This window comes from Lampetra fluviatilis, chromosome 8 (assembly GCF_964198595.1).
Source record: "Lampetra fluviatilis chromosome 8, kcLamFluv1.1, whole genome shotgun sequence".
NCBI classification, from domain to species: domain Eukaryota; kingdom Metazoa; phylum Chordata; class Hyperoartia; order Petromyzontiformes; family Petromyzontidae; genus Lampetra; species Lampetra fluviatilis.
Window position 1 is genome coordinate 10,605,680 of NC_136282.1, and position 15,970 is coordinate 10,621,649.

Here is a 15,970-nt window from a genome sequence, read left to right on the forward strand (position 1 = left end):
AAAAGAAATATGTATAAATAGTTTGTATGCTTTACAATTGTAATTTTAAAAGTCTTACTGATGGTTTATTCTAGCTATGTATATTACTATAAAGGCTCTTTTGACATGTAATCGTTATAAAGATGACATGCTCTAGTTTCCATTATACTTATCGGGATTCCTCAACTGAATCATGGAAGGTTTAAGGATGTACTAAGAAGAAGTATATTGTATATCAAAAATGTTCCGTTTATGCAGTTGAAATTATGTGGATAGTTTTTATATATGTTTAGAAATATAAAATACGGAGTATGGCAGCATAAACGCATGGATGTATACAAAGGAACAGTGTTATGAACTCTTTAAATCGTTACAAAGCTGAATATGTTAATATTCCTTTTTATGTATGAGGGAAATGTAAAAAAAAACATGGCCGATTTCATCATTGCTCTTTTTCCAGAACACTTGGCAGCTGACAGGGAAGTCTCAGCCAAAAGCATTCAAGTGGAGAGTTTTTGGTAAAATCATATGTTTTTTCTATCTCCCCCCCACCCCCCACCCTTAGACGTGTTTGGTTTCTCTTCAGCTTTGTTTACAGCTTTTCTTTCTGTGGCTGCCCTCTTCCCCCAAAGGCCCAACGGGTTACAGGCAGCCTGCCCAAAGTGTACAAGCTGGTAATGCCTTTAACATTGGGTGCCATCGTAAGTGAAAGCAGGTTGCATTCAGCAGAGACATGCATATGACGAGCGACAGCAGCCACATGCATAATGTGGTTTTACATCGAAGGTTCACCGAGTCCTGAGCAAATGAATGCTGCTCACGTTGGTGTTTTCTGGGTCACAAGTACGTTGTGTACTGGTGGCTAATGTATGCTTGACAAAATCACCAGGTTCCACAAAGACAATCTAATTTGCAACCTAAGAACATTTGGGCACAATGGAATGACAGACGTTTATTGTAGGTGACAAAATAATGGTGAAAGAGCCGTATAAACACAAGAGAAGCTTATGCATGCAGGACCTTGCAGTGTTTTTCCGCCATTTATCGAACAACAACAAATGCATGGTCCTCAAAAGGCTAGTTATATGAGAAAGGTTATCAGGGAAAATGTATGCAATACCCGTTAGACATGTTGACGAATAGTAATTTTGTTAAACACATTTCCTCCGATAAAATCACCATGAATGCATCAAATCTCATCGGATCTCAGAAGATAAGCACATTTGAGCCTAGTTAATACATGGATGCGTGACCCACCACGGCTTGCCAGGTGTTGTTTAGGCGTGGAGCTATAAAGTGCCCGTCAGTATGGCAAGGCCGAGCGTTGTCCTCTTGCATGCTTGAATTTTCTTCCTCGTCATCCATGTGCCTCTCACTAATCAACGGTTTTGGCCCAACTTCCGAATGAAAGACAATCGTGCAGCATTCCTGGATGAATAATAATATGCTTTTAAAAATACCAGGACACACGCCTTGTTAATTGTATGAGATCCCCCCCCCCCCAACCAACATGCACAGCTCTTTACCCTCCCATATGTTCGCTTTCCCCACTGTTGTGTTTATTATAATAGCCAACTCTGTGAGATTCCAACCCTAGGCGCTGTAAATAAGCATGCCTGTGACCAGTAACATCGGGCATCATTGTTTCTTGTTGGAAATATCCCATGCGTGGGAAACGTGAATAAAGACATATTTTTTTAAATACAATAATGATATTTTCTGGACCAGTTTCATAAATATAAACTGGACAACAGTAATGTATGAATATTGGGGATATTGAGAATGCTATGTTTTACATTTTACGTGATCCTAAGCTGTTGACTGCACATGAAATTTGAAGGGCAATTTCATATTGCTTATAATTTGCAGTTCTTTGCATACATATTTTTGAAACAAATTCAAAATATACTTGATAATATATCATAGGTATACCAATATACATGAATGGATATTCAAATACATGTCCTTACAAATGTATGTATTTATTATGAAGCGATACAAATAAAAACAACATGCATGCATGGATATTGTATACGTTCATTTAGGCTAGCACTAAATGCAGAGCCTCTCATCTATCACATCGACAATACATATCGAGAGAAAAATAGGCCTGTTCTTGAGCACAATAGTGAAGTCAATATCTGGCAGCCCATCAAAGCTAATGATGGGTGGATAAAGTGTGTCCCCTTCATGTATAAAACCTGACGAGCTCACCTAATGGCCATGTCCGAGGCCTTCATCCTCACACCATTCAGCGTCACATCTTTAATTATGTTTAAACATAAATGACGCAAAGGATAGAAACATAATTTCCATGTAGAATTAGTTGATTCAAATTATAGCATAATTTTTTTTAATGGAAAAATTAGGAGATATATTAACATTTTGACGTTTTTATTTGCACACTGGCACGCTGCAGTGGCGAAAAACATCTCCCTCGCCTGGAACGAAGAAGTCATAGGTTCCTTCCCAACCCTGACGACAATTGTATATTTGGAGCTCGCGTTTCCTCTCTCCCCGTGGTCACGTGGATTTTTCTCCGGGTTCCCCAGTTCCCCCCCCCCCCACATTTAGAGGCATGCTTTTAAATGATTGGCTGCTAGAAATCCCCACGTGATTTATGGCACTTTGATGAGCTGTCATGTGTGACCAGGTCACCTGCAAAAAGAGCGAATGGCTCAGTGGGCGTTACCTGGTAAATAAAATGGTGTTGTATTACTTTGCATTGAGAAAATTCAATTCTCCCCCCCCCCCACTATGTCATTTAGTTTTAAATATAAATATTTAAAATGTTAATATTTTTGACTCTATAAAATTATCATGAATACCTTCGGGTTTTAATAGCGTAAAAAGGTATACACATCAATTAAACATAGGAACGTCTTAGAAATAAAATATCGGTTTAATTATTACTGCTGCATCATGAATTAGAAATATACATTGCTCTTTAAAAAAAACTTGGAAATACCCATAAATATGAATTTCTGATTCAATTGAGCTGAGTGAAAATAACTTCATAGTTAAGATAGCCCGCACAGCCAATGAATGGCTAGTTGGTACCAGTTAATACAAAGTCTTAGAACGTAAAAAAATGTTTTTATTTTCCACCTTACATTGTAAAGGTGATAAGAGTGCATAAGGTGCGTGAGTGGAGTGGGCAGCACTGCCCAATTTGGTTTGTACACATTCACGTGCTATTATTGAGTGCCATCGCTGACGTGCTGTTCATAAAACGGCACTATCAGGAATACCACAAACGCTGGAAATCCATGATTATGCTGTGTAGCGTTTGGTGGTCGTTGCGTAAAGCCATGGTCTACCCACCACAAATACAAACTTTTACTCCGGTTAGCCTTCCAACACCTGCTTCAAACACAGTCCACACACAATATGCAGCATCTTTGCCCGGGCGTAAATCGCATGCCACAATCCCATGAGTACTTTAACCGCGTGGTCTATTAATGGCGACAGGTCATGCAAGCTGCAGGAGGCAGATAGGGGGATGTAGGAAATGTCTGCCCATGTGTGGATGTATTAATACAGGGCAATGGAAGTTGCTTTGTCCGTTGCCCTTGACAAGATGTGTTCACTGAGCATAACAGGCATAGCCCACATAGCCACAGGAGCAGAATACATTAGACAACAAACATTTCCCAAAGTAATAAAAATAAGCCAACGTGTCAATATGACGGCCACATTTGCAGGTAATAAATATGGTAAAAACAACTACATTTTACAATTCAACATAATCCTTAATTTCCTGGCTCTGCAAGGGTCCCCTGTACATGAAGAGAATTTCAATGCACTTTCTAAAACATATGCAGTAAACGTTTCTCTTCTATTCAATTGGTAGTGGACTTTAATACGATTATAATAAAATAAACTACATTACACTGCATGACATGTACCAAAAAGTTAGGTTCTGAAGATTGTTGTCAATTTTAAGGGAAGTAATGCAATACGAGTTTAGTGGATAGTCTCGTTACACTCCTTCCATACTGAAGGTCCTCATTTTTACGCTTGTCAACCATTTCCATTTCAGCGGTGACAAGGCATGGAAAAAGGGGTATATTAAACACCATTCCTAATACTCTTAGTTTTTTCGGTAAAGTCACGTAGGTAAAATAATGAAATTAAAATTAATAAAATAAAATAATAAAAATCACGACGTTTCGGAGGCAACACAAGTCTCCGTCATCAGGTGGGACCGTCACAGCCAGATTTGCTGTATGAAAATGTCGTGATTTTTATTATTCTATTTTATTAATTTTAATTTCATTTTTTACCTACGTGACTTTACCGAAAAAACTAAGAGTATGAATCCTTGCAGTCACGAAAGCTTCAAATCTAGAACCATTCCTAATGAATGAAAAGCACAAAAAATCGTTGGCCTGAATTTAGTTCAAAAGGACTGGTTGAAGACCTGTTATGAAGTATGCAAAAGTCGTACATCATGCCTGCTGATTTTTGTTTTCGACTACATACGCGCAGAGTTCCGAGTTATAAAACTTCCCTTACACGTGCTATACGTATATAACTCGATGTTTTAAATACATGATAAATGTGGGGGGAGGGCAGAGGTCGCAAACGGGTTTTGATTCCTTACCCGTACTCGTACCCAGCCGCACCAGGGTCGCAAATGGGTATCCGTTCCCTACCCGTACCCGTACCCTACCCGAAATGAGTGACAAACGGTTACCAGTGACTCACGGCCTACCCGTACCCGGCCGCACCAGGGTCGCAAACGGGTACCCGTACCCGGCCGGGTACGGGTAGCCGGGTATCGGGTAGGGTACGGGTATCGGGTACCCGGTTGCGACCTCTGGGGGAGGGGGACCAAGATTTTGATCCCACATACAGGAACAGTAATCCTGTAATAGAGCAGTACATAGAGATCACACAGTTGGATAATATACACGTAGGTTTCACGAATTATATTATTTCTCAATTCATTTTGTCTGTTGTACTCTACAACTAATCGTACATTTACTTGGCTTAATGATATAAAGGATCACACCTGGTATCGGGAGAAAAAAAACTGCTAATGTTTTTTTTTACATTTCTATGGGGGGAAAAAATGCTGGTCTTGGACTGAATATGCATATTTTTGCATTCACGCTGTGTAGTGCGTTAAGAAGCACACGTCACATTCTTATTATTAACGCCCCAAAATAACACGTCAGCTTTCTGCACATAGTTTCAGCACAATTAACAATCTCCTGGTTACGCACCTTGTCACTTTGAAAGCTCGTTTCAGAAATCCACGTGGGAGACAATGTAATTATTTGTGTACATAACAGTAATACAGTATTATTGATGCTGCCAGGTGGCTCAGTGGTAATGAGAAGTTTGCGAATTGAAATTCTGGTTGAGAGCATAAACCATCACGCGGACTCCGGTAATTTTCACAACGCCTCTTGGTTGGCCATCGGAACAAAAACGGTCATTGCATCGCGCGCATTCAGATGCACTTCTGCGGCCGTCTAAAATACTCTTCCGATATTAGAAAGCTACTGGAGCTATGGGATCGTCCATAAATGACGTCACGCGATTAAGGCCGATTTTTTACCCCCCCCCCCTCGTCACACGGCGTTACAAAAAGTCAGACCCCCCTCAAATATGACGTCACAAAGCTCTGCCCCCCCCCCAAACCATATTTCCATTTTGAAAATAAAACATGCTTCAAATCTCTTTCAACTATCGTCATTATAGTGCTATTTAATGTGGCGCTGCACTCTGATGTTGTAGGAGAAAACACGTATTAAAAAGGAGGCGTTGGAAAGCAGAAATTTAGCATAAAATTCACTTGAAAACATTCAACGTCTAACTAAAACTGCAGATTGCATATGTTCAGAATATTATATTGAAATTCTCTTATAATTATACTTGAAACGTTGTAGTAGAACGAAGCAAAATGGAGAGTACAATTATATTTATCACATTCATTCCACAGAATGAAAAGCCCTGGTAGAATCATTAAAATCAAAATGTTTAATAACAATCATTCAAAAATTTTACAAAATGTATGCTTCTCCATTCTCCCATGGAGAAGCAAATTGCTCCTTCATGGAATAAATAAAAGGTGACCTTAGTAAATTTAAATAATCAAATAGTTAATAATGAAAATTTATGTAAAAAAAATTGTGTTGTTATAACAATTATATTGTTTATATTTATTTAAAGTTGCGCATTTTGATGTGACGTCACATTTCTCAACCCCCCCCCCCCTCGTCACACATCGACCCCCCTCCCCCCTTAGGTGTGTGACGTCATTTATGGACGGCCTCTATGCACTTTTAAATCCAGATTGAAAACTCATTTCTTTAGAATTGCATTTTGTGTTTCGTTTATTGTTCTTCCCCCGTACCTCCGATTAGCACTGTTGCCTACGTACAGTGTGAAAGAAGTTCAACATACATCCCATCATCCACCCGGGGTTAATAAAATAGATACCACTTTGTAGTCAGTGGTTGTCGTCCCCTGTCATGAGTGCCTCCTCAATGCTCAATGGAGCAGGGTATTACAGGGTGTCAACACTAATATTGGATTCGTTTTTAATGGAAAACGAGCGGATAATACACTATAACATGATAACAAATTTAACGCGTAGGCTTTCGCGACCAATATTATTCATAATAAAGGTTTTTGGGTTAGATCGCGTAAGTATAAATGGAGAGTACTCACATTGTTAATGTTGTGTATTTACTCTCCAACACACTGGTGTGCTCAAGTAGTAACTCATTGGCGTTTTGTTTTAGTGACAAATCCCTTACTAATTGGCTGCGTCGGGTGGTGGAGGGTTACGACACATTTATACCAACGCGATCTAACCCAAAAAACCTTTCATATGAATGATAACAAATGTAATGTTAATAGCTTCAAAAAGTCAAAGAGTCTCCACTTGTTCGCCATCATTGTCAACACGTGGCCTGGAATCTTCTCCAGGTGGTCTCCAGAGGCCGCAGGCACATTTCTTGTGGTGTTGTTGCACAATCTCAGAAGTGTTATAACATTTTTTTGAAGCACCCTCTATTTGATCATTGCAAATAATTGACAGCTCTTCATGAATAGACTGCTGGATGAAGGCCTACCCGTGATGTGTGGGGCATGGGTAGGTTTGTTTGACCATGATTCGTGCTGGGTCGGTGCAGGTTGCTGAAGAAGGGAGGTGCCAGATATCACTCGCCACTGAGGAAACCATGGCCACGAATCAAACTTGGGTCACCGTGTTGACAGCGCAGTGCATAAACCACTGCACTGTCAGTCAGCTGCAGGAAACATGTAACTATATGCATATAAAAAAAATATATATATATCTCAAAGTTTGCAGAAACGTATTGCAAGTTATGGAATAATATTGTTTTCAATGTTCATTCTTAAATCTGGTATGTTTACTTTATGGATTATGGTTTTATACCACAGTAGTATGACGAACAGAAACATATATATTCTCAGCACACCACATATCCAAAAATGTCGATACAGTAATCCCAAATATTTGCATATGATAGGCAAAGGATATAAAAAATCTAACAAAATCATATTGCAGCTTTTTATTGTTTGACTGGCATGTAGTAATATTTTTCACATCGTTTCCAGGTCGGCAAACATCCCAGTCCATTCAATCCAATTTACCAGCAACTTTTTCTATTTTCTTTTGTCATTATTACCAAAGAACCTTTGCTGAGCTTAGAAGTAATTTTAGTTATCACGTGTCTACAGGAAGGCACCGCCACCACCATTTATGAGTATGCAATTTAAAGGTTTTTCGGGTGTATAGCATTATTGACATTAATCTTTCATCCATTTTGGGATGAAACGCCATAAATGGTACGCTGAATGATACGTCTGTATGTGGTTAACAGTTGTGCAGGGACTGTCCATGATCAATTTCAATGGAAGGGAATGTTTATAATTACAGAGAGCCATATGAGTTTGTGAGTGTTGCAATGAAATGCTATTCTATCGTGCAGAGTTTGACATTGGTTGACCTTTACACTAAACTGCTACCTTGGCTGGGCTCCAGCAGTAATGAGTGCTGCCCCGATGGCGATTGGTTTTCTACAGAGGATGCAAAGTGCTAATCAATGTTCCAGCCATCATTTCAGGCTGGGTACTGCTAGCCTTCACCTGTTTCCAAAAAAGACACCACCGATCACATTGACGTATTCATTAGAGACCCCAGGGAGGTTATGTGCCCCTTAGCCTTCCAAATTTTACATGGGCACTTGCTCGGTTGTCTACCCACAAATTGGTCCCTATACGTTTAAAGGCATGTGGCTTTCCTAAAAATTAAGTGCTGCCTCATAGTAGCCACTCTCGTTCTTTTCAGGAACGAATAATGTGCCAATGACAACAACTTAACACACGTCGATAACGCTCACCGAAAACGCTTGCCCTCAGAGCCAGGGAGTGATGGGATCGGTTCGTACGCAGATGCTCTGTGGATTACATTACATCGCAGTATAGCGAGAGGTTGTGGTAGCTTTGGAAGGCAGCAGTGGATTGGTCATGGATGATGATGATGGTGTAGAGAATGATAATACATATATAATAGGTGACGTCTCGGGCAATGACCTTTCTTTATAGCTGAGATGAAGAAGAGTAATTACTCAAAACATCGCCTATCGATGGTTTTTGTTCTGTATTCGGGCAGCACTATTGATAAACGTGTCGAGTTTTTGTTATTGTGCTTTGTGCACTACTGCCAGAGCAGTATCACGATTTGTTGTGATTTCATTTTAACATACCAAATGGTGTACGATGCTGTATTTTTGCCCGTGATTTTTGGTCACGTGAGGCTGTATTGTACTTAGTAATAAGGTCCAATGGACTTAAATTTGCAAGTTACAAGATTCTGATTCCTTATACATTTTTTTTACCTTAGGCAAGCTCCTTCATCCACCACCACCACCACCTCCCTCAAGAGCAGTACATTGCAGCATGTCAAGAGGTCAATTTTTGTGGTGCAACAAAGTGTGAACACTTCCTCCATCCCAACTTGCCAAACACTTAAATATGTAATAACAATGTACAGTACCAAATATCCATGTCAGCTATACGGACCAATAATTTATGAAAATTGTAGTTTTATTCCATCATAAGCTACCATTGACCCTCATACGCCACCCTGTTGGGTAGGCTGGCTTGAGTGTCCATTGAAATAATTAAGGGCAAATTTGGTTAAGCGATTTAGATTAATTCATTTCATTAATTTGTATTATGTATGTTGGACTTCTTTGGCACCGTACGTTGCCAGCCGTGCTAAACGGAGGTGCGGGGGAAGGACGACAAACTAAACACATCACGCAGTTAGAACTAAATTAGTTTTCAATCTAGGTTTAAAAGAGCATAGCTCCAGTGAGTCTAATATTGGAAGAGAGTTTCAGGCGGCCGTAGGAGCGCATCTGAAAGCGTGTGCTTTGTCCGATGGCGAGCCATTTACAGTCCAAATGCCACGGGAGATAAATGACTTAACAGTTGACACCATGCTGACTATTCCATCTGGATTCCAGACACCCGAATAACACTGTCATAACATAGGTCTTTCCTGAACAACTCAACATCCGAATTTGTAAATATCCATTAAGCATTAAATATGCTTCTAAAATCTGCATGCACCTTGTAAAATAATAACTGTTATGCATAGCACACCACCACAGTTGTGATTAAAGCATACAAAAACAGTACGCAACATATGTAGTGTATATGCAACGGCCCAGCCAACAAAATATTAAACCGAATGATTTGGATTAGCACTACATAGGCGATGGGAGGAACGGTGGTACTTTCATAAGAACACTGCCACACTGCATTCTAAACCGAGTGATCTAAGTTAAATTCCTGATCACGTTCAAGATCAGTGGCGAGTTATAGCGGAGGCAAGTCCTGAGTTTCTGACCCTTCACAAATCTGCACTGACCAGCGTGGTGAAGTATGGTTAAACAATTGTCATGCCTGACACGGCGCGGGGTGGGGCGACCTTCATCCAGCAATTGATTGATGAAGGGCTGTAATAATGATAAAAGGGAAAATGATTACAACCTCTCGATTGAAAACTATTTTAAAATGGCAATAGCTGAGGTGCCCAACGTTATTTTTACACACCCGTATGGACAGATTTTATTGCAAGTGTGATGATAGATTTGTGCATTTCACATTAACTCCATTAGTCGCAGCTGACATGGGGATTTCGTAGAGACAGGGATGAAGTCCCTGGGCCTCCATCATCCAGAAATAAAGTGGAAAACCCACAGACGTTGCTGTGCATCGCATTCTTACCTGTGTCAGGTCTTCATCCAATCGTCGACGATACATGTTTCAAATATTTGCACAGAAATGAATCATGTTCCCTTAAATAAAGATCCAAATGTAACTTTGTGGATTAACTTTAACAGTTGTTTTCGTGTAAATTTAAACAGTGCATATCTATGCTTTTCTGAACTATAAAAATACTATTTTTATTGTTTTATATTTTTCTTATTTTATTATTTCCCTTCTACGTGACTTTACCGAAAGAACCAAGAATATGAATATCTGTATTCACGAAAGCTTTAAATCAAAATTTATTTTTTTAAAAATACTATCAAGCTTTATCACCATACAGTTGCCTTTATCCCCAAATTAAATTCAAGTTTTTTTTATATGAAACATTATTTTATAACGAGAGCGGTGGCGCAGTGGTTAGCACGCTGCGCCATAAGCCTCCTGAGTTGAGTTTGTTTCTCGGCCATAGCTAATGTCCATGGTCGAGTGAGATCTGAACCAGCCCTAGGCACTCCTTAGGATCAACCCGCAATTTAATGACATTCTGATAAGGATTACAATATTTTTATTACAATATTGTTGAATTCCAATATTGCGATTACAATACTGTGAATGGCAGTGAAACTCTGCTAATCTGTGGCCGCTATCCCAAGTGTCTAACATCAAACATCCACGGGGCCTGGCTGATCTATGAGTCTTATTCCCCTGCCCATGGAATTGGCGTTCCCCTCACATTTAATTTTGTGGATACGAGCCACAGATGGCCACTAAATTCATCATGTTGATATCCATCACTTGCTCCCATCAGATCACATTAAGGCTGCAAGAGAGTAAGGTAAATACATCCATTCCATTATCCACTATGATCGGTGGATAATGGATACGGTGGTAACAATGATGATGAATGTGTTGCCAATGATGGCTAAACTCTATCGTCGATGTCGCTTCCTTCGTCACGGAACGTGGCTGCTGCCGGCACCACTTGCCGCCGTCGTCAATGATTGATGATGACGATGATGTAGACCAGTGACGTGCGGTGAGGTCAATGGCTGGGGAGGCACTGGTTAGTGTCAGAGCCAGATTCACGCACTGACGGGGGGGGGCGTGTCCTCACGGAGGAGGCGTGGCTTCGATTAGGGGGGCGTGTCCTCATGACGAGACCAGCGAGCCTAAACACATTCCTGCGGAGGGAGCTGCTGGTAGGAACGTTGGGTTGCTCGGTCAATGGCCAGGGTCAACGGCGGCGTGGTGTATTCCGCAAATATGCCCGACTGTGAGGGCGGGCACAAGCCGGCGTGAGTAGGTTAAACGTTGAGTTTTATTAGGGCACCACGGGGTGACCAGCCCCTCCCCACCCAGCCCCACCCCTCCCACCCCCACCCAGGACATGAAATGAAGGGGTCTACAAACATCACATTGGTGACATACTGAGATAGTAACAGGCACGCGCTTATTGCCCGCGCTCCATCCAGTTACTGAGGGGTTGCGCAATCAGAGGGGAGGCTGAGCTCGTCGCTGCCTCACCCCTCGTCACTTCCTGTATTTGCAGCGGAGCTCCGCAAATTTGGCGATTTTGACTATAAAAATTATTGGAATCGTACAGAAATGATATTCATAACACAGATCAGTCGAAAAATCTTAATATTTATTTTATTATTTTTCCTTTACATTTTTTTAACAGCTATTTTCACTGGAGTATGACAGGCGAGGCTCTGCCTGCCCTGCCTCCCCTGAACGCACGTCCCTGATGTAGACTCCAAATCGTCGCCGTTGTATCGTCTCCACTGCCTCCGGTCACTGTCGCTGAGATGGTTTCATGGGACAGGCATCGACAGAAGCATCTCGAGAGGTGGATGACCACACAAGAGACGTGGATAAAAAAAAAAATGACGATCACGATGAAGATGATTCATTAAGGTGATGTTGCTAGGGATTGTCAACTCTGCTTGCCTCCTTCAACCTCTGCCAATGTCATGGCAGTCACACGATCCAACACATTGCAAAGACGCGAAGGATACACATTCATTTCAAAGTTCCACATCTATTGTAAATAAGTCGCAGTACTGCATCGCATGTGAAATTAATCCTATGCAGAAGCCATGCAAAGAACGTGGCAGTGTCGTAGATAGAAGTAGGCAAAACAACGGTTGCGCTTGGTGGGATGGAGGAGGAACAGGCAGTGAAATGGTCTCAATGAGTCCGGCGACCAAAGGGAAAAGAAAACGTAAGACCAGCAGATTGTGGGATACTCAAAAAGGGCATCTTTTGTATGTCTCGTATCTACTGTGCAGCAGTTGTGGGATCTGGTTTTCGGGGAGAGGTTGGTAAGGCGTGGGGGCATCGATGGCTGAGGCCATGGTGACATCTTGATCTTGAATCGTGCGTTACCCCCGGTCGTCACAGTTGAGGAGTTTATTTAGTACTCTTATGAAACAAAGTATTCCATCAAGATTTGAAGTTTTCGTGACTGCAGGGATCTATACTCTTTGGTTCTTTCGGTAAAGTCACGTAGGTATAAAATAAATTAAATTACGACGTTTCGGGCGCAACACAAGCGTCCGTCATCAGGTGGGACAACCACAGCAAGAAACAATTGCTAAAGTGGACAAAAAAAATCGGATGACAGACGCTTGTGTTGCGCCCGAAACGTCGTGATTTAATTTATTTTATACCTATGTGACTTTACCGAAAGAAGCAAAGAGTAAAGTATTCCAAATTGTTGCGGCACTGATGCTCCTCCAATATCCAACACCAATTTTGTTGATCGTATTTCATTAATTCGTGAGGCTATTTTTCCCACACCCCTATACAACGGCATAATGTTTCGCATTTTCTTTCAACAATAAACATCACATTGAGCAGAATACAAGATGTATACAACCTATTAAAATATTTAACATCCAGAGCACGTGCTTTCCTTGAAGGAGTTCAAAAGCGCAAGCCTTCATCGAAGTGAAATAAATTACGCTGAAAGAAAATGAAAGTTTCGTGCTCGTATTTCACGATTGGAGGTCCTCGGTATAATTGGGCAGCTGCCACCAATTGCAGCAATGCTATCGGCCAGGATCAAGTGTTGAACATAAGTAGATGCCTAATGAGCATAGTTTATTATCCATCCGTATTCTCAACACTCGTGTGTTCGGCTGGCAAAAATCACATTTTCACTCCTTGGCAATGTTTATAAACCCAGCAATCCATGAATATTTGTCAAACATATTTTTGGAAATGTTAACTTTTCGTAACATTATTTTTAAAACAATACCTCCTGAAGTAAATGATTTACGATTTATCGACTCCAATACATTCCCATTTAGTGTTTAATGACATCCCCTTGTCGATTACATCCCTTTGTCGACCCTATACCGATGAAGACATTCCCCACACTGCGCTGGTCGTGGGAGTTTCAACTTCCATCTAAATACATACTGGTAGGAACCTCCTGGTTACACCAGCCCACAGGGGATTATTGTGTCCGTCCATCGTACACCCAAAAATGGGAGGGGTGGGGCTGGGTGGAGAGGGGAGGGTGGGGAGGGGCTGGGTGGGGAGAGGAGGGTGGAGAGGGGCTGGGTGGGGCTGGGTGGGGAGGGGCTGGGTGGGGGGGCTGGGAGGGGTGGGGCTGGGTGGGGAGGTGCTGGTCACCCCGTGGTGCCCTTATAAAACTCAACGTTTAACCTACTCACGCCGGCTTGTGCCCGCCCTCACAGTCGGGCATATTTGCGGAATACACCACGCCGCCGTTGACCCTGGCCATTGACCGAGCAACCCAACGTTCCTACCAGCTCCCTCCGCAGGAATGTGTTTTGCAAATTCCTACTGTTCTCAGTAATGAAGAGGTTCAAAGCGACAGGTGAATAACCATTTTTCTTGCTGTGGTTGTTCCACCTGATGAAGATTGCTTGTGTTGCGATCGAAACGTCGTGATTTGTTTTATATTATTTTATTTCTTCCTACGTGACTTTACCGAAAAAACCAAAGAGTATTATACTGACGCTCAGGTAAAGTCTGTTCCAACTCTGGCAGAATATGTTGTAGGTATATATCCAGCAAGAGTTTTGACAGGGTAGAGAAAACATCGCAACTGTCAAAACTTTTAATAAAGTCAGCAAGCCAGGCTGTCATTTAGAAAAAAAATATTCCTATCTTGAGCTTTGTTAGCCTCAGTGTCGCTTTGGCAACAATTTAAAACTCGTTGCACCTGATAATAGGTTTTTCTACTTTCTCTGGCAACAAAACAGATGTTAAGATGTCAAAACACCAAACTGAAACCTTTAACAAGGAATCATGTCTGCATTAACCACAATGCTTGTGGTTAGAATGCAAACAAAAAACACTCTGATAATATATGCATTATCTTTGAAACTGATTGGTCCACACCAGAGACAGCTTTCTTTTGAGCCTCGTCTCAAACGGTGTTAGACCAGAGGACGCCAAAAGGCGTTGCACCTTTTAGACATTCCAAAACAAGCGGACAATTCAAGTTCATAAAAAACAAAGATGATCAATTTAATTGTCCTTAATTCAAGAACACGAAATATTTCGCCTTTAAGAATTTGACTGCATTTAAACGCCGAGTATTAAAACGTATCAGCCGACAATTTTAAGTATTGCTGACGGTCAGTGCTCAATTATACATCACGTTTAGTCTTCACGCCCATCCGTTATTTTGCATCCACAGCAAAATTCAGCGATTCAAGTTAAAAATGTTTTTTTCCTTCACAAATATATGCACCTACATGAATAGCTCAAATGCCAGCTCCATTTGTTTTGTTGTTTATTAAAACCTACCTAAATGCAAGATGATAATTAAGTGTGGTGGCAATTGTGCACGACTGTTCGCGACAAACCATAAGTCATGGTTGTCGCACGGGGAAAGGAATTGGCGGTACATTTCAAATCGAAACATTTCCCGCACCTCCGATGAGCGCGGTTGCATACGTACGGCGAGAAAGAAGTTCTACATGAATACACTGCGATTATGTGCATCTCTAAGATGCGTGTGTGTGCGTGCGACTGTTCAGTTCCTGAAGAATTAAATGCCTGAAGAGGGCCCCCCCGCCCCCCCAGCACGTGGAGTGAAACGTTGGGCATCGTGCCAAACAACACACTGCACAACCCCAAATCACGTCGAGATGCGCTGCTTACTCAGAATACTCTCGAACCCGCGAGGTGCATAATACAAACGTTCGCAATAACTAAAAAAAAAATCCTTCAACGTGCAGTACATTTTTAGACTGAAAACAACTCTTCCTTACGATGGTTCTAAATGGCTTTCCAACGGCTCGCAAGAAGAGATAGCAAACTTTTGAGGTAATATCACTGTAAATGGTTTTGGCAATGCGTTTTTGCCCATTACCATCAATATATCTGTACATTGAGTATATATACAATCGACCTTATAAACCGCTTAAATAGTTTGCTTGAAGAGTGTGGCATATCACAACTCTGCAAACCAGACAGAATCCAAAAAATATAATCGTGATTTACAAACTCAAAAGCTTTTCACCCAAGGCTGGTCGAAGCTGGGATGTTTTCATTGCATATCGGATGGCTGCATTGAGAGCACGACTCTTGAGCAAGGGAGCACTAAATGTAAAGTGTTACTTTTCATGTATGCACGTGTGAATGCGAGTGATGAGGTTTGTATTTCAAATTTTCTAAGATACAATTTCGGATCTTGTTTTTGGACATTCGCATGATTGACACTGTCAGTGTGCCTTTGTTC